Source organism: Lolium perenne, chromosome 5 (genome assembly GCF_019359855.2).
Source record: "Lolium perenne isolate Kyuss_39 chromosome 5, Kyuss_2.0, whole genome shotgun sequence".
Classification (NCBI taxonomy): domain Eukaryota; kingdom Viridiplantae; phylum Streptophyta; class Magnoliopsida; order Poales; family Poaceae; genus Lolium; species Lolium perenne.
This window is the reverse complement of record NC_067248.2, coordinates 195,114,386-195,133,953: the sequence shown is the minus strand read 5'-3', so window position 1 is coordinate 195,133,953 and position 19,568 is coordinate 195,114,386.

Sequence of the window (19,568 nt, the reverse complement as noted above, 5' to 3'; positions counted from 1 at the left end):
ATGTATATCCTGCCTCGGAGTGATACTGGATTCAGAGAGAAGGAGAGGTTCCTGCGGGCGACACTCCATTGCTGGTCCCCGACGGTAGCAATGGCTAAACATTTGATACCAGAGATGATGATCATGACGGTGATGGCTCCATCTGCGCTCACGCTGACGGCGGTAGAGCCGACCTTTCTGAATTTATTCCAAATGCGTCTAGTCTGAGGGCTGTCTTCTGCGGGCGAAAATTGGAAGTTAAACCGCCTCAGGAGGGTGATGAGCGGCGGGAGCTCTGCGATGTCACCTGTGAACGGATGGAGGAGGCGGATGGCTGTGTCCTGGTCGCGTTGCAAGAGCAGAAGGCCGTCGACCGAGTCGAGGACGCAGTGGTCGCTGAAAAGCGGGAGCTTTGAGCCGACGATGGCGCCGGTGGAGAGGTTGAGAAAGCGTATGTACTTGCGTAGCTTGCCGTGGCCAGGGTGCAGGCCGTGACCCTCGGGCAGCATCATCCACCGGCGCGGCCGCGCGGGTGGAAGCGCGGGTCGGCGACGCCGCGGCCGCGTGGGCAGACCGTGCTGGAGCGCCAGTGGGCGCAGACGACGCGGAAGCGGACGTAGTCCAGCAAGTCGCCGGTCTCCAGCAGCCGCCACCCGATCAGGCGGACCAAATCCGGTTGCATAGACGCCCAGGACGATGACGCGTCCGACGAGGAGACGCCGGCGGGGGTAGTGCGACCGCGACGCTTGCTGCTGCAACCCATGGTGGGCAAAGATCGCTTCCGATGCACCCGTGATGACCAGCCGCTCATCCTAGTAGTAGCAGATCTGGTTGGGAAAAGCAATACAGATTGAAGTGATACAGGTGTAGGTAACCCTTGCGGAACGAACCCAAATAAACGATAATCGCCTGGCAAAGAAGAAGAAGGTAGCCCGGCGGGCCAGAGAACGGCGACGTGGATCGCCGCAGATCCAGCCGACGCACTAGCTTAGTTGGATTGCCTTACTTCCGCTATATTAATACAGTAATCGATCAATCAAAAACGTTGGATTGGCTTGCGGGAGGAAGAAGTGGAAAACGGAATCTACTCTTTAAAAGGATGGAACGTGGAGCAGAATACGGAATAGTAAAAGTATATCTAGCATAACCCGCGTGGGGAGAGATGGCGCACTGAAATTTAATTACTAATCCCCTCGTGCGCGCCTACCTCGTTTTGTTCCGCTGGGCAAGATGGCCGCCGCCATGGATGCGTCCTAGAGGTCTAGTTCAGTCACGCCCGAGACATAGATCCCGCGAAGGGTAAGATTTGTTTGGAATGTTCTCCGAGTTCATTCATTCGGGCACGATTTGATTTTCACGGCAGATTGTTGCAGTGACGGCGGATTGTTGCAGACTTGCAGATGTCTTCTTCCTTGAGCTACGAGCTCTTTTTCGAGGACTCCTCTTCGTCGGATGATTCGGAACTAAACGAATTGCTCAATGACGATGACACAAAGCACATGATCGTCCTCGCCGCGAAGGAGCTCCAAGATATATTCAACCTCAACCGGCGGCGCGGATCTATGGCTGGCCACATTTGCATCCCGCAGAACCGAGCTCTCTGGCACGCCGCACTGATGCAAGACTACTTCGCCGAGGTCCAACATACCCGCCTTATTTTTTTTTTATAGAAGGTACCGGATGCGCCGTAGTTTGTACGTCGACATAGGAAAAGATTGCCAGAAATTCTCGCTATTTTACTCGCCGGAATCCTAACAACACCATGGGGTTAGTCCTTATTAACAATCTCCGTGGTTATGCAGGTGATCGCATATGGCATCTCCGCGGATTATACCGATCAATATCTTCGCATGGGAGAAGATACAACCATTCAAGTTGTTCAGATGTTTGCCAAGTTGATGATCCGGGTGTTTGATCTCGTGTATCTTCAATCTCCAAATGACGAAGACCATCCAAAACCCCCAAACAAAGAAACAAGCGCAGTTTTTCAAGGCACAAGAAGCATGCGAAAAGAACATTGAAAGATCTTTTGGTGTTTTGCAAGCTCGGTTTGCAATTATCCGGGGTCCAGCTCTCTTTTGGGACAAAAAACTGACGAGGTGGCTCCTCGGCAATGCCCACCATGAGGGGCTTAGGGTTAGCGGAAGGTGATGATGGAGATTCCGGGAGTGAGATGGCACACGACGTATCCAGGTTCACGTCCTGTGGTGGAGGATCGCTACGTCCTGCTAGCAATCCAGTATATGAATATCTGTGTACATGATGCCAACGGAGGCGGATTATGTCTAGTCTAGTTCTAATCTGCGGGTATCATCGTGTGCGTCTATGATTTTACGTGCCCCCAAGGGGTGCCCCTGTCTGGCTTTATATATGCAACCAAGTTAGGGTTTACAAGAATCCTAGTCTATTACGAATTGGTGTCCTCTTTCTTGTAGTCCAGATCGATATTAGATGTGGGTCCAGTCTTGTCGAGTCCTTGTGCTAGTCCACTTCCATAATCTGCACCAGGTATAGCAATAATGGGTACCCGAGGGGTAATGCCCGCATCAGTAGCCTCCGAGTGTCTAGGAAAGTCGAAAACTTGCGTAGAGACTCAAGCATCTCGAATATCACCTCCAGTGACTTGATCAGTCGAAGAACGTTGGATCCATACTTGATGAAGAGTCGAAGTTATTTTTTATCGAGTGCGCAACAAGCGCTTGTAGAATCAAGTTGTACTACTCGAAGAACTTGATGAAGTTGTAGAATTTTTTGAATCCACGTGCTCCCGATGGGAGTGCCTTGGTTGATGCAGTAGCCGAAGTTTTCGGATCCTTGCTTCTCCGATGTTGGAATTTTCTATCGGGTGTGCGCGGGGAAGTGCTCAACCCTTCTTGTAAAGTGCAAACAATGAGATGTGAAATATTTGTTACTTAAGAAATATTGTATTTGCAACTTATAATGATGTTGCAACGTATAATGTTGATGGCGGTGATAGGAACCATGGCGTGGTCACTATATGTCGAGTCTTTTCGTTAGCCGTCGTCCAAAATATCAATGCCTTACGAACCTGACGGTTGGGCTGCAACTGGGTTGGAGTTTTCAAGGATCGAACGAGGATCAGCAGTTACTTAGATCGCATGTGAGGTGTCAGACGCTCGAAGTCAATGATATATATATTGAGATGTATACCCCATCATCAATTGATAGTTTACTTCACAGTACCCGAGTAATCGGGTGTATTTGCGGTAACGATGTAATGGCGCAACCCCGAGTGTCGGATGTATTTGTTATAATGATGTAATGGCGCAGCCCCCAAGTATTCAGGTGTGGCTAAAGTAAATAATAACTGACTCTTGAAAGAGGAACACTTAGCTTTTTTTTATCGGCTGTGGTGGAGCTGGCATGAAAGCAGGTCGTGCGGCGAACACAGTCGATGTATTCACGGGGCGCCTGGCCGGAAGTAGTCGATAAAGAGGACGCAGTCGATGTGGCGGATCCGCGACGGGTGAGCACCCGAGTATGTTGAGTCCACGATGTCAAGTCCACGACAGATGAGCCCCGATCGTGACGAGTGCACGATATCAAATGTGGTCAACAGTACAAAGTCGTCGAAGCTTATTCCGATCTGCAGTTACTTTGAAGTGCAAAATTCTGCGCGCAAATGACAACACGAGCTGAAAAAATATTTGACCGAACAAATTTGCGAATAGTAATTAATTGAAATTATAACACCTGATGATTCTTGTGTCGGATGAAATTAGAGCAGCATCATGCGGCGCAAACATACTTCGGGTGGGTGATCGTGGTACGCTAGCTTGTTCGCGAGCTAGTGTCGTGGCGCGCCACCTCTTTGTGAGCTCAAGCCAGTGTGATTCGTGCTCATCTTGAACTCATGATTGCTCCGAATCAAACATACGTAGACATACATGTACATGTATGTTTAGGATTAGATTTAAATAGAATTAATGAAAGAGATAGATAGATAGATCAAATAATTAGAGAGAAAGAATAAAACCTATTCATTTGTAACATGTGCCAGCTTTCACGTGTGGAGGAGTAGTGCTGCCTTGGTTGATTGGAGTTGGGGTCTCCCACGATGCAGCTCAGTGAAAGATTCCTGCTGTATTCGTCGATAATGAAGCTGCACGCGGAGCCCCCGACGGTGAAGATGCAGTAGCCGTTCTAGAACTAGTTGTGACAGCTGATGAAGTCGATGGTAAACCCCGGAGCCGAAGACTTTTCGCTGCGCTAGCGATGCTGGGTATCGAGCCATCTGGACTGAAACCGTCGAGTTGTTGTAGATGATGATGCGTGAATCAAGGGACCCCGCCCGGATTGAAACTATTGTTGCTATTGTTGAAGATGATGATACCGCCCGGATCACAAAATCCAGTCGTCCCAATTCCTACAGACAGCGCCAATTGACGAGGGGCTCCTCGGTAATGTCCACCATGAGAGGCTTAGGGTTGACACAATCCTGCAGGTTAGCACGAGACATCGGATACCAAACGAGCGAAGAGAGATTTACCTAGGTTCGGGACCCTCGATGAGGTAAAACCCTCACCCCTGTTTGTCTGATCTTGATTATGGGTGAAATCGATTAAAATGGGGCAGCCGATAAACTGCGTGGTGGTTATCTTGCCATGAGGCAAGGTTTCTTGGGTTTGGTGTACGCGTGGTTGTATGCAATTGTGAGGGTAAGATCCGGTAGGTCCTCTCGTGACCTTTATATAGGAGGCCAAGTCCCGAGAGTTCTGCACGGATTCGACTAGGTTACATCAAAATCTAATCTCTCTTTTCCTTAATCGACGTCTCATTGCCTTGTCCGTAAAAATCCATCTCCTTCCATCTTTCCACCATTGCAACCGACGTATGGGTCCATCTTGAGCTGCGGTAATTCTCCCGGGCCGCCTGTTGGGTCAGAGGATGTAGGCCAATGTGTAAGGGTATTTTACCCTTATCCATTATTTTGGTAACAATGACACCGTAGCTAGAGTAATCGGACTAATACATGCCTACAAGATTATTCTCAGGTATTAGTTTAACAGGCATAATGGTGTATCAATAGAACAAGAAGGTGAAGGGAGACCCCCCACTTCGATGAAAAAGGGGAACATCAGTTTTCCCTCAGGCCGGCGCCTGGTCCGGCGGCACCGGGTGCTGCACCGGCTAGTCCGGCGCAGACCTGCCCTGGCACCGGTGCACACCGGACACACTCCAGGGACTCAGCACCTCACGCCCGGTTCCAGCGTCTAGTTCTGCCAGCTGGCCCGATGCCCAGCTCGGCGACACCGGCTCCAGCACCGAACCGCCCGGCGAGTGCTGGCCCGTGCGCCAATGCACACCGAGGCACTTCCAGTAAGCTGGAAAGCTCGCTCGGTGCAGGCCCGGTGCCAGGCCCGACGGTTGCCGGCCAGCCTGGTCTGTGGTTCGGCGGCACCAGGCGTGCCACCGGCCAGTCCGGCGCCTGGCTCGGCAGACCGGCCTCCTCGACTCACTGTTGAGCTGGACAAGTCTCCAACGGTTGGATTTCAAGTGGAGCTATATATACCCCTTATCCTAGCTCCGAATGTTTAGGCACTACACTACAACTTGTTCTTGAGCTCTCTCTCTCTCATACTCCATTGTTGGAAACATCAAAAGCCTCAGATCTCCCTCCTCCTCCACCCAAACTCAAATCCCTCCGGGGAAAAAAGCTAGAGGAGGTCTTGATCTATAGTTCCACCAAACCAAATCTTGTTCCCCTTGTATTCTTCGAGATACCTTCTCTCTAGGGTTTCTTGCAAACCCTAGGTGGGCAAAAGCGTCCGGAAGCATCCGGGCTGTGGATTTGCTCCTGACAATATTGTGAAGGTTTGGAGGTTGCCTCAAAGTCTACCACAAATGAAAGAGCTATTCCTTCGTGAAATAGGCTCGAAGAAGAAGGTGAGCCTTCGTGGCGTTGGGAAATCCTTCGTGGGATTCCCACCTCTCCAAACGTGACGTACCTTCTTTCAAAGGAAGGGAACACGAGAATACATCTTCGTCTCCGCGTGCTTTCGGTTATCCCTAACCGAACTCTTTACTTGTGCTATATATCATGTGAGAGCCTTCGTGCTTGAGTTACTTGTATTATCATCTAGGGTGCCTCACGTAGTTTGCATTAGGCTCACCTTTATATTCCGCAAAGCCTAATATTGCAAAGAAAGAAAATTAAAATTTGTAGAAACCTATTCACCCCCTCTAGGTTTACCATCTCTGATCTTACAATTGGTATGAGAGCCTGGACTCTTTTTAAGGGCCTTACAGCCTTAAGAGTGAGATGGATAAACTATTGGATGGTTTGGATGAAGATTCTAACCTTTCAGTTAAGGAGATGAAATCCAGATTCTTAGCATATGAAGCTGAGAAAAAGATAAAGGAGGATGATCTTCAGAGCCAAATGGCAGACATGAGTGCCATGCTTAAACGCCTAAGTGGTGGGACTTCTAGTGGGGCCGTGATACGCGTACAGCACGCGTCCGTTGGGAACCCCAAGAGGAAGGTGTGATGCGTACAGCGGCAAGCTTTCCCTCAGTATGAAACCAAGGTTTATCGAACCAGTAGGAGCCAAGAAGCACGTTGAAGGTTGATGGCGGCGAGATGTAGTGCGACGCAACACCAGGGATTCCGGCGCCAACGTGGAACCTGCACAACACAACCAAAGTACTTTGCCCCAACGAAACAGTGAGGTTGTCAATCTCACCGGCTTGCTGTAACAAAGGATTAGATGTATAGTGTGGATGATGATTATTTGCAGAAAACAGTAGAACAAAGATTGCATGATTGTATTTCAGTATAGAGAATTGGACCGGGGTCCACAGTTCACTAGAGGTGTCTCTCCCATAAGATAAACAGCATGTTGGGTGAACAAATTACAGTTGGGCAATTGACAAATAGAGAGGGCATGACCATGCACATACATATTATGATGAGTATTGTGAGATTTAATTGGGCATTACGACAAAGTACATAGACCGCTATCCAGCATGCATCTATGCCTAAAAAGTCCACCTTCAGGTTATCATCCGAACCCCCTCCAGTATTAAGTTGCTAACAACAGACAATTGCATTAAGTATTGCGCGTAATGTAATCAGTAACTACATCCTTGAACATAGCACCAATGTTTTATCCCTAGTGGCAACAGCACATCCATAATCTTAGAGATTTGTCACTTCCCAGTTCACGGAGACATGAACCCACTATCGAGCATAAATACTCCCTCTTGGAGTTACAAGCATCTACTTGGCCAGAGCATCTACTAGTAACGGAGAGCATGCAAGATCATAAACAACACATAGACATAACTTTGATAATCAACATAACAAGTATTCTCTATGCATCGGATCCCAACAAACGTAACATATAGAATTACAGATAGATGATCTTGATCATGTTAAGCAGCTCACAAGATCCGACAATTAAGCACAATGGGGAGAAGACAACCATCTAGCTACTGCTATGGACCCATAGTCCAGGGGTAGACTACTCACTCATCACTCCGGAGGCGACCATGGCGGCGTAGAGTCCTCCGGGAGATGATTCCCCTCTCCGGCAGGGTGCCGGAGGCGATCTCCTGAATCCCCCGAGATGGGATTGGCGGCGGCGGCGTCTCTGGAAGGTTTTCCGTATCGTGGCTCTCGGTACTGGGGGTTTCGCGACGGAGGCTTTAAGTAGGCGGAAGAGATAGGTCAAGGGGCGTCACGAGGGGCCCACACCATAGGGCCGCGCGGCTAGGGCAGGGGCCGCGCCGCCCTAGGGTTTGGCCGCCTCGTGGCCCCACTTCGTCTCCTCTTCGGTCTTCTGGAAGCTTCGTGGCAAAATAGGACCCTGGTCGTTGATTTCGTCCAATTCCGAGAATATTTCGTTACTAGGATTTCTGAAACCAAAAACAGCAGAATGAAAACAGCGGCACTTCGGCATCTTGTTAATAGGTTAGTTCCAGAAAATGCACGAATATGACATAAAGTGTGCACAAAACATGTAGATATCATCAATAATGTGGCATGGAACACAAGAAATTATCGATACGTCGGAGACGTATCAGCATCCCCAAGCTTAGTTCTGCTCGTCCCGAGCAGGTAAAACGATAACAAAGATAATTTCTGGAGTGACATGCCATCATAACCTTGATCATACTATTTGTAAAGCATATGTAGTGAATGCAGCGATCAAAACAATGTATATGACATGAGTAAACAAGTGAATCATATAGCAAAGACTTTTCATGAATAGTACTTCAAGACAAGCATCAATAAGTCTTGCATAAGAGTTAACTCATAAAGCAATAAATCAAAGTAAAGGTATTGAAGCAACACAAAGGAAGATTAAGTTTCAGCGGTTGCTTTCAACTTGTAACATGTATATCTCATGGATATTGTCAACATAGAGTAATATAATAAGTGCAATATGCAAGTATGTAGGAATCAATGCACAGTTCACACAAGTGTTTGCTTCTTGAGGTGGAGAGAAATAGGTGAACTGACTCAACAATGAAAGTAAAAGAATGGTCCTCCATAGAGGAAAAGCATCGATTGCTGTATTTGTGCTAGAGCTTTTATTTTGAAAACATGAAACAATTTTGTCAACGGTAGTAATAAAGCATATGTATCATGTAAATTATATCTTACAAGTTGCAAGCCTCATGCATAGTATACTAATAGTGCCCGCACCTTGTCCTAATTAGCTTGGACTACCGGATCATCGCAATGCACATGTTTTAACCAAGTGTCACAAAGGGGTACCTCTATGCACTTTGTACAAAGGTCTAAGGAGAAAGCTCGCATTGGATTTCTCGCTATTGATTATTCTCAACTTAGACATCCATACCGGGACAACATAGACAACAGATAATGGACTCCTCTTTTATGCATAAGCATGTAACAACAATTAATAATTTTCTCATATGAGATTGAGGATATATGTCCAAAACTGAAACTTCCACCATGAATCATGGCTTTAGTTAGCGGCCCAATGTTCTTCTCTAACAATATGCATGCTTAACCATAAGGTGGTAGATCTCTCTTACTTCAGACAAGACGAACATGCATAGCAACTCACATGAAATTCAACAAAGAATAGTTGATGGCGTCCCCAGAAACATGGTTATCGCACAACAAGCAACTTAATAAGAGATAAAGTGCATAAGTACATATTCAATACCACAATAGTTTTTAAGCTATTTGTCCCATGAGCTATATATTGTAAAGGTGAATGATGGAATTTTAAAGGTAGCACTCAAGCAATTTACTTTGGAATGGCGGAGAAATACCATGTAGTAGGTAGGTATGGTGGACACAAATGGCATAGTGGTTGGCTCAAGGATTTTGGATGCATGAGAAGTAATCCCTCTCGATACAAGGTTTAGGCTAGCAAGGTTATTTGAAACAAACACAAGGATGAACCGGTGCAGCAAAACTCACATAAAAGACACATTGTAAACATTATAAGACTCTACACCGTCTTCCTTGTTGTTCAAACTCAATACTAGAAATTATCTAGACCTTAGAGAGACCAAATATGCAAACCAAATTTTAGCATGCTCTATGTATTTCTTCATTAATGGGTGCAAAGTATATGATGCAAGAGCTTAAACATGAGCACAACAATTGCCAAGTATCACATTATCCAAGACATTATAGCAATTTACTACATGTATCATTTTCCAATTCCAACCATATAACAATTTAACGAAGAAGAAACTTCGCCATGAATACTATGAGTAAAGCCTAAGGACATACTTGTCCATATGCTACAGCGGAGCGTGTCTCTCTCCCATACAATGAATGCTAGGATCCATTTTATTCAAGGAAAACAAAAACAAAAACAAACCGACGCTCCAAGCAAAGCACATAAGATGTGATGGAATAAAAATATAGTTTCAGGGGAGGAACCTGATAATGTTGTCGATGAAGAAGGGGATGCCTTGGGCATCCCCAAGCTTAGACGCTTGAGTCTTCTTAGAATATGCAGGGGTGAACCACCGGGGCATCCCCAAGCTTAGAGCTTTCACTCTCCTTGATCATGTTGCATCATACTCCTCTCTTGATCCTTAAAAACTTCCTCCACACCAAACTTAGAACAACTCATTAGAGGGTTAGTGCACAATCAAAATATACATGTTCAGAGGTGACACAATCATTCTTAACACTTCTGGACATTGCATAAAGCTACTGGACATTAATGGATCAAAGAAATTCATCCAACATAGCAAAAGAGGCAATGCGAAATAAAAGGCAGAATCTGTCAAAACAGAACAGTTCGTATTGACGAATTTTATCGAGGCACCAGACTTGCTCAAATGAAAATGCTCAAATTGAATGAAAGTTGCGTACATATCTGAGGATCACTCACGTAAATTGGCATAATTTTCTGAGTTACCTACAGAGAAAACAGCCCAGATTCGTGACAGCAAAGAAATCTGTTTCTGCGCAGTAATCCAAATCTAGTATGAACTTTACTATCAACGACTTTACTTGGCACAACAAAACACTAAACTAAGATAAGGAGAGGTTGCTACAGTAGTAAACAACTTCCAAGACACAAAATAAAAACAAAGTACTGTAGTAAAAACATGGGTTGTCTCCCATAAGCGCTTTTCTTTAACGCCTTTCAGCTAGGCGCAAAAAGTGTGTATCAAGTATTATCAAGAAATGGTGCATCGTTATTATGAGCTCCCCCATCCGTAGTGGCACTAAGGGCTTTGTCAATTTTAGGCCTATAATAATACTTCTTTGGTTTAGGCACTTTAGAGACATACATAAACTTTTGCTCCTTACCCACATAAGCTTTCTCCTTATATTTAAGAGAAGAAAATGTTGAACCCAAGGTTCCCATAGCTTTTTCAAGTTCGTCAATCCTATTGCTTTGATCGTCATGGACAACACAAGTTCCTAGGACACTAATTCTTTCATCAATTCCTCCTAAGGATTTATCAAGTTCATCAGTTTTATCAAGTAACATTTCCAATTTAGCTTCAATATTTGAATTTTTTTTCTCTAAGGTTTCCAATTTTTTCATAACATCTTCAAGAGAGATTTCAGTTTTAACTTCATCAACAGGGGGTATTCCAAATAGACTCTCAATAATGCAGCTAGCTTCTAATGCAGGAGTACTTAGGAAGTTACCTTTCGCGAGACTATCAAGAACATACCTATTCCAGCTAGAGATACCAACATAAAAATTCCTGAGTAGGATAGTAGTGGAGTGTTTCTTAATGCACCTATTATGGGCATCACTAATTCTGTACCAAGCATCTCTTAAACATTCTCCCCCTCGTTGCTTAAACGTACGAACTTCAACTTCGGGATTACTCATTTTAGCAGTAGTAAATAAAGCAAACTAGATAAAGTAAATGCAAGTAACTAATTTTTTTGTGTTTTTGATATAGCAAACAAGATAGCAAATAAAGTAAAACTAGCAACTAATTTTTTTGTATTTTGATTTAGTGCAGCAAACAAAGTAGTAAATAAAACTAAGCAAGACAAAAACAAAGTAAAGAGATTGGGATGTGGAGACTCTCCTTGCAGCTTGTCTTGATCTCCCCGGCAACGGCGCTAGAAAAAGAGCTGTTGACGTGGGAGTTGAAAATCTTTGTGGTGTAACTTTTCTTCGTTCCCCGGCAACGGCGCCAGAAAAAGAACTTGATACGCGTACAGCACGCGTCCGTTGGGAACCCCAAGAGGAAGGTGTGATGCGTACAGCGGCAAGTTTTCCCTCAGTATGAAACCAAGGTTTATCGAACCAGTAGGAGCCAAGAAGCACGTTGAAGGTTGATGGTGGCGAGATGTAGTGCGGCGCAACACCAGGGATTCCGGCGCCAACGTGGAACCTGCACAACACAACCAAAGTACTTTGCCCCAACGAAACAGTGAGGTTGTCAATCTCATCGGCTTGCTGTAACAAAGGATTAGATGTATAGTGTGGATGATGATTGTTTGCGAAAAACAAGAGAACAGTATTGCAGTAGATTGTATTTCAGTATAGAGAATTGGACCGGGGTCCACAGTTCACTAGAGGTGTCTCTCCCATAAGATAAACAGCATGTTGGGTGAACAAATTACAGTTGGGCAATTGACAAATAGAGAGGGCATGACCATGCACATACATATTATGATGAGTATTGTGAGATTTAATTGGGTATTACGACAAAGTACATAGACCGCTATCCAGCATGCATCTATGCCTAAAAAGTCCACCTTCAGGTTATCATCCGAACCCCCTCCAGTATTAAGTTGCTAACAACAGACAATTGCATTAAGTATTGCGCGTAATGTAATCAGTAACTACATCCTTGAACATAGCACCAATGTTTTATCCCTAGTGGCAACAGCACATCCATAATCTTAGAGATTTCTGTCACTTCCCCAGATTCACGGAGACATGAACCCACTATCGAGCATAAATACTCCCTCTTGGAGTTACAAGCATCTACTTGGCCAGAGCATCTACTAGTAACGGAGAGCATGCAAGATCATAAACAACACATAGACATAACTTTGATAATCAACATAACAAGTATTCTCTATGCATCGGATCCCAACAAATGCAACATATAGAATTACAGATAGATGATCTTGATCATGTTAAGCAGCTCACAAGATCCGACAATTAAGCACAATGGGGAGAAGACAACCATCTAGCTACTGCTATGGACCCATAGTCCAGGGGTAGACTACTCACTCATCACTCCGGAGGCGACCATGGCGGCGTAGAGTCCTCCGGGAGATGATTCCCCTCTCCGGCAGGGTGCCGGAGGCGATCTCCTGAATCCCCCGAGATGGGATTGGCGGCGGCGGCGTCTCTGGAAGGTTTTCCGTATCGTGGCTCTCGGTACTGGGGGTTTCGCGACGGAGGCTTTAAGTAGGCGGAAGAGATAGGTCAAGGGGCGTCACGAGGGGCCCACACCATAGGGCCGCGCGGCCAGGGCAGGGGCCGCGCCGCCCTAGGGTTTGGCCGCCTCGTGGCCCCACTTCGTCTCCTCTTCGGTCTTCTGGAAGCTTCGTGGCAAAATAGGACCCTGGGCGTTGATTTCGTCCAATTCCGAGAATATTTCGTTACTAGGATTTCTGAAACCAAAAACAGCAGAAAACTTGACAAGCGGCACTTCGGCATCTTGTTAATAGGTTAGTTCCAGAAAATGCACGAATATGACATAAAGTGTGCACAAAACATGTAGATATCATCAATAATGTGGCATGGAACACAAGAAATTATCGATACGTCGGAGACGTATCAGGCCGTTGTCCCTCCGGTGTCCTACAATCAGGTCAATCATGACTATCCTAAAACCACTTCACCCATGCCTCATATAAACCATAGTGGGAATGTTCCCCATTTTGATGGAACTCACTTTTCCTTTTGGAAATCTTCTATGGAGTCGCATATTCGCAGTTGCAGTGTGGAGATGTGGGAGATCATTATTGATGGATACCGGAAGCCGAAAGATCCCATTAGGTTGACGTCCACCGAATTCTACAACCGTCAACTCAATGCCTCTACATGTGACAAAATTAGAAGTGGCATCAACCGTAAGCTCCTTGATCAAGTAAATGACATTGACTCAGCCAAAGAGCTTTGGGATCGGATTGTAGTACTCCAAGAGGGAACTAATCTGATCCAAAAATCTATATATGACTCAGCTAAGACCGAGGCAACCTTGTTCATGATCAAGGAAGGAGAAACTATGGCTGGGGCTTATGGAAGGCTCGGAGCTCTTCGAGTAAAGGTCATGGGCCTTGGATGTGAAAAGTACAATGATGGTTTTGAAATGAATGAAGAGTTCATAAAGTCCAAGGTCATTGCCATGATTTCTGTCAAACAGAAGGACACCAACCTTGCCCTCAATTTGCAAATCCTCACCAAACAAGCAGATCTGTCTGCAAATGATCTTGTCTCCTATATGGCTGCTAATGACAACATGGCCAAGGCAGGAGAAAGACTCATGGTGATGAACAGTGTCGATGGACCTTCCCACAACCTTGCTTTGAAGGCCCGAGGAGACCGAGAAAGAGAAGAAGTCTATGAGATCGAAGAAGAAGAAGAAGAAGAAGAGATGACTTCAACTAGTGACATTGGGACAGATTTGCTTTATTTGTCAAGAAGTACAAAAAGAAGCTCCCAATCTCCTCCAATGAGAAGAAGAGAATGTGCTACAACTATGATGAAGATAATCACTTTGCAAATGAGTGCCCTTATGAGAAAAGGGTAGACAAGCTAAGGTTTGTCAAATGTTTCAAGCCAGGATTGAAGCCAAACCCAATCAATGAGTGATACAAGAAGAACAAGGGAAGAGCCTTTGTTGGTACCGAGTACATCTCCGATGAAGAGGGAGAAGAAGAGGAGAAGGAGGCTGGAGTGGCTGGTTTGGCTTACTCCGAACCAGGGTCACTCTTCACATATGATTACTCCAAGGATTATTCTGCGGAGTCTTCAACTCTAAATGTTATTGGTTCTTCCTTCATGGCAAGAACAACTCATGATGATGACTCCGATGACTCTTCCTCCTCTACAATCGCTGACTCTTGTCTTATGCCAAGGGAAGCAAAGGTGATGGAATCCCCACCTTCTTTATCTAGCATTCTTGATAATGAAACTGATAATCAAGATGAAGAGGTTGTTCTTAAGGGTCTTTTCAAAGTTAGATGCACTCTTCGTGGTGATGCTCTTGCCAAGTTTGATTTCTTGATGGAATCCCTCAATGAAAGGGACGAGTCCATTGAGGAATTAGAATCTCATATGAAAGATGAGAAACGGAGATTCAATCTCCTAAGACAAGAGCTGAAAAACGAAAGGTGCACATCTCAAGGCCTTAAGCAACTAGTTGAAACATTTCAACTAGATAAAGTTAAGGACCTAGAAACTATTGAAAGGTCTCAATTAATGGCCCAAGAGCTGGATGCCTCAAAGAAGGAGCTTGAAGTTGCTCATGCTTCTCTCATTAAGGATCTTGACCATCTTGAAAAGGCTAACAAGCTTGTTAAGAATAAGCTCAAGAAACTTGGAGAGAGCCATGACGTACTCCAAGATACTTACAAGAAGGCTCTTGGATCATTGAATTATCCCATTATTGCTGAAAATGTTGCAAGTTCCTCTACCTCATTTACTTGTGAACATGCTAAACTTGTTGAGGAACATGTTCGTTTGAAAGAAGAGCTATCTATGTATGTTGAGACCAATGAATATCTTGAATCTTTGGTAAACAAATATGGTCGCAACTATTATCCTAATGACTCGGCTTGTGAACAAGCAACTATTCTTGAGGAAAATGCTAGGTTGACAAAGGAACTAGCCAAGTCCACCACCTCCAAGAATAAGATGCGATTGGATGACCTTTTGAGTAAGTGCTGACGTGGGAGTTGACGTGGGATCAACGTCGCCAGAAAGTAGCTTCCTTGTGACGGTAAAGCACTCGTCCGTTGGGAACCCCAAGAGGAAGGTATGATGTGTACAGCAGCAAGTTTTCCCCTCAGTAAGAAACCAAGGTTTATCGAACCAGTAGGAGTCAAGAAGCACGTTGAAGGTTGTTGGTGACGGAGTGTAGTGCGGCGCAACACCAGGGATTCCGGCGCCAACGTGGAACCTGCACAACACAACCGAAGTACTTTGTCCCAACGAAACAGTGAGGTTGTCAATCTCACCGGCTTGCTGTAGCAAAAGATTAGATGTATAGTGTGGATGATGATTGTTTGCAGAAAACAGTAAAACAAGTATTGCAGCAGTTTGTACTTGATTAAAAGAATGGACCGGGGTCCACAGTTCACTAGAGGTGTCTCTCCCATAAGATAAATAGCATGTTGGGTGAACAAATTACAGTTGGGCAATTGACAAATAAAGAGAGCATGACAATGCACATACATGATATGATGAATATTGTGAGATTCAATTGGGCATTACGACAAAGTACATAGACCGCTATCCAGCATGCATCTATGCCTAAAAAGTCCACTTTCAGGTTATCATCCGAACCCCTTCCAGTATTAAGTTGCAAACAACAGACAATTGCATTAAGTATGGTGCGTAATGTAATCAATAACTACATCCTCGGACATAGCATCAATGTTTTATCCCTAGTGGCAACAGCACATCCACAACCTTAGAACTTTCTGTCACTGTCCCAGATTTAATGGAGGCATGAACCCACTATCGAGCATAAATACTCCCTCTTGGAGTTAAGAGTAAAAACTTGGCCAGAGCCTCTACTAACAACGGAGAGCATGCAAGATCATAAACAACACATAGGTAATAGATTGATAATCAACATAACATAGTATTCTCTATCCATCGGATCCCAACAAACACAACATATAGCATTACAGATAGATGATCTTGATCATGTTAGGCAGCTCACAAGATCCGACAATGAAGCACATAAGGAGAGGACGACCATCTAGCTACTGCTATGGACCCATAGTCCAGGGGTGAACTACTCACTCATCAATCCGGAGGCGACCATGGCGGTGTAGAGTCCTCCGGGAGATGATTCCCCTCTCCGGCAGGGTGTCGGAGGCGATCTCCTGAATCCCCCGAGATGGGATTGGCGGCGGCGGCGTCTCTGGAAGGTTTTCCGTATCGTGGCTCTCGGTACTGGGGGTTTCGCGATGAAGGCTTTAAGTAGGCGGAAGGGCAGGTCAGGGGGCGTCACGAGGGGCCCAGGAGACAGGTCAGCGTGGCCAAGGGTGGGGCCGCGCCGCCTACCCTCCTGGCCACCTCGTGGCCCCACTTCGTTGACTCTTCGGTCTTCTGGAAGCTTCGTGGCAAAATAGGACCCTGGGCGTTGATTTCGTCCAATTCCGAGAATATTTCCTTACTAGGATTTCTGAAACCAAAAACAGCAACTGGCTCTTCGGCATTTCGTTAATAGGTTAGTGCCGGAAAATGCATAATAATGACATATAATGTGTATAAAACATGTGAGTATCATCATAAAAGTAGCATGGAACATAAGAAATTCTAGATACGTTTGAGACGTATCAAGCATCCCCAAGCTTAGTTCCTACTCGTCCCGAGTAGGTAAACGATAACAAAGATAATTTCTTAAGTGACAATGCTACCAACATAATCTTGATCAATACTATTGTAAGCACATGTAATGAATGCAGCGATTTGAAACAATGGTAAATGACATGAGTAAACAATTAAATCATAAAGCAAAGACTTTTCATGAATAGTACTTCAAGACAAGCATTAATAAGTCTTGCATAAGAGTTAACTCATAAAGCAATAATTCAAAGTAAAGGTATTGAAGCAACACAAAGGAATATGAAGTTTCAGCGGTTGCTTTCAACTTGTAACATGTATATCTCATGGATATTGTCAATGCAAAGTAATATAACAAATGCAATATGCAAGTATGTAGGAATCAATGCACAGTTCACACAAGTGTTTGCTTCTTGAGGTGGAGAGAGATAGGTGAACTGACTCAACAATAAAAGTAAAAGAATGGCCCTTCGCAAAGGGAAGCATTGATTGCTATATTTGTGCTAGAGCTTTGGTTTTGAAAACAAGAAACAATTTTGTCAACGGTAGTAATAAAGCATATGAGTTATGTAAATTATATCTTACAAGTTGCAAGCCTCATGCATAGTATACTAATAGTGCCCGCACCTTGCCCTAATTAGCTTGAATTACCGGGATTATCATCGCAATACACATGTTTTAACCAAGTGTCACAAAGGGGTACCTCTATGCCGCCTGTACAAAGGTCTAAGGAGAAAGTTCGCATTGGATTTCTCGCTTTTGATTATTCTCAACTTAGACATCCATACCGGGACAACATAGATAACAGATAATGGACTCCTCTTTAATGCATAAGCATGTAGCAACAATTAATGTTCTCATATGAGATTGAGGATATATGTCCAAAACTGAAACTTCCACCATGATTCATGGCTTTAGTTAGCGGCTCAATGTTCTTCTCTAACATTATACATGCTCTAACCATTAAATGAGTGGTAAATCTCCCTTACTTCAGACAAGACGGACATGCATAGCAACTCACATGATATTCAACAAAGAGTAGTTGATGGCGTCCCCAGAAACATGGTTATCGCACAACAAGCAACTTAATAAGAGATAAAGTGCATAAGTACATATTCAATACCACAATAGTTTTTAAGCTATTTGTCCCATGAGCTATATATTGCAAAGATAAAGAATGAAAATTTTAAAGGTAGCACTCAAGCAATTTACTTTGGAATGGCGGAGAAATACCATGTAGTAGGTAGGTATGGTGGACACAAATGGCATAGTGGTTGGCTCAAGGATTTTGGATGCATGAGAAGTATTCCCTCTCGATACAAGGATTAGGCTAGCAAAGTTATTTGAAACAACCACAAGGATGAAGCGGTGCAGCAAAACTCACATAAAAGACATATTGTAAACATTATAAGACTCTATACCGTCTTCCTTGTTGTTCAAACTCAATACTAGAAATTATCTAGACCTTAGAGAGACCAAACATGCAAATCAGATTTTAGCATGCTCTATGTATTTCTTCATTAATAAGTGCAAAGTATATGATGCAAGAGCTTAAATATGAGCACAACAATTTCCAAGTATCACATTATTCAAGATATTATACCAATTACCACATATATCATTTTCCAATTCCAACCATATAACAATTTAACGAAGAAGAAACTTTCGCCATGAATACTATGAGTAAAGCCTAAGGACATATTTGTCCATATGCAACAGCGGAGCGAGTCTCTCTCCCACACATTGAATGCTAGGATCCATTTTATTCAAACAAAACAAAAACAAAAACAACAGACGTTCCAAGCAAAGTACATAAGATGTGATGGAATAAAAATATAGTTTCAGGGGTGGAACCTGATAATGTTGTCGATGAAGAAGGGGATGCCTTGGGCATCCCCAAGCTTAGACGCTTGAGTCTTCTTGATATATGCAGGGGTGAACCACCGGGGCATCCCCAAGCTTAGAGCTTTCACTCTCCTTGATCATAGTGTATATCATCCTCCTCTCTTGATCCTTGAAAACTTCCTCCACACCAAACTCAAAACAAACTCATTAGAGGGTCAGTGCATAATCAAAATTCACATATTCAGAGGTGACACAATCATTCTTTATACTTCTGGACATTGCACAAAGCTACTGAAAGTCAATGGAATCGAAAAATCCATCAAGCATGACAAAACAGGCAATGCAAAATAAAAGGCAGAATCTGTCAAAACAGAACAGTTCGTAAAGACGTATTTTTAACAGGCACCAGACTTGCTCAGATGAGAAAACTTAAAACTAATGAAAGTTGCGTACATATCTGAGGATCACGCACGTAAATTGGCATAATTTTATGAGTTATCTACAGAGAATTAGACCCAGATTCGTGACAGCAAAGAAAACTGTTTCTGCGCAGTAATCCAAATCTAGTATCATCCTTCTATTAGAGACTTTACTTGGCACAACAATGCAATAAAACTAAGATAAGGAGAGGTTGCTACAGTAGTAAACAACTTCCAAGACTCAAATATAAAACAAAAAATACTGTAGTAAAAACATGGGTTGTCTCCCATAAGCGCTTTTCTTTAACGCCTTTCAGCTAGGCGCAGAAAGTGTGTATCAAGTATTA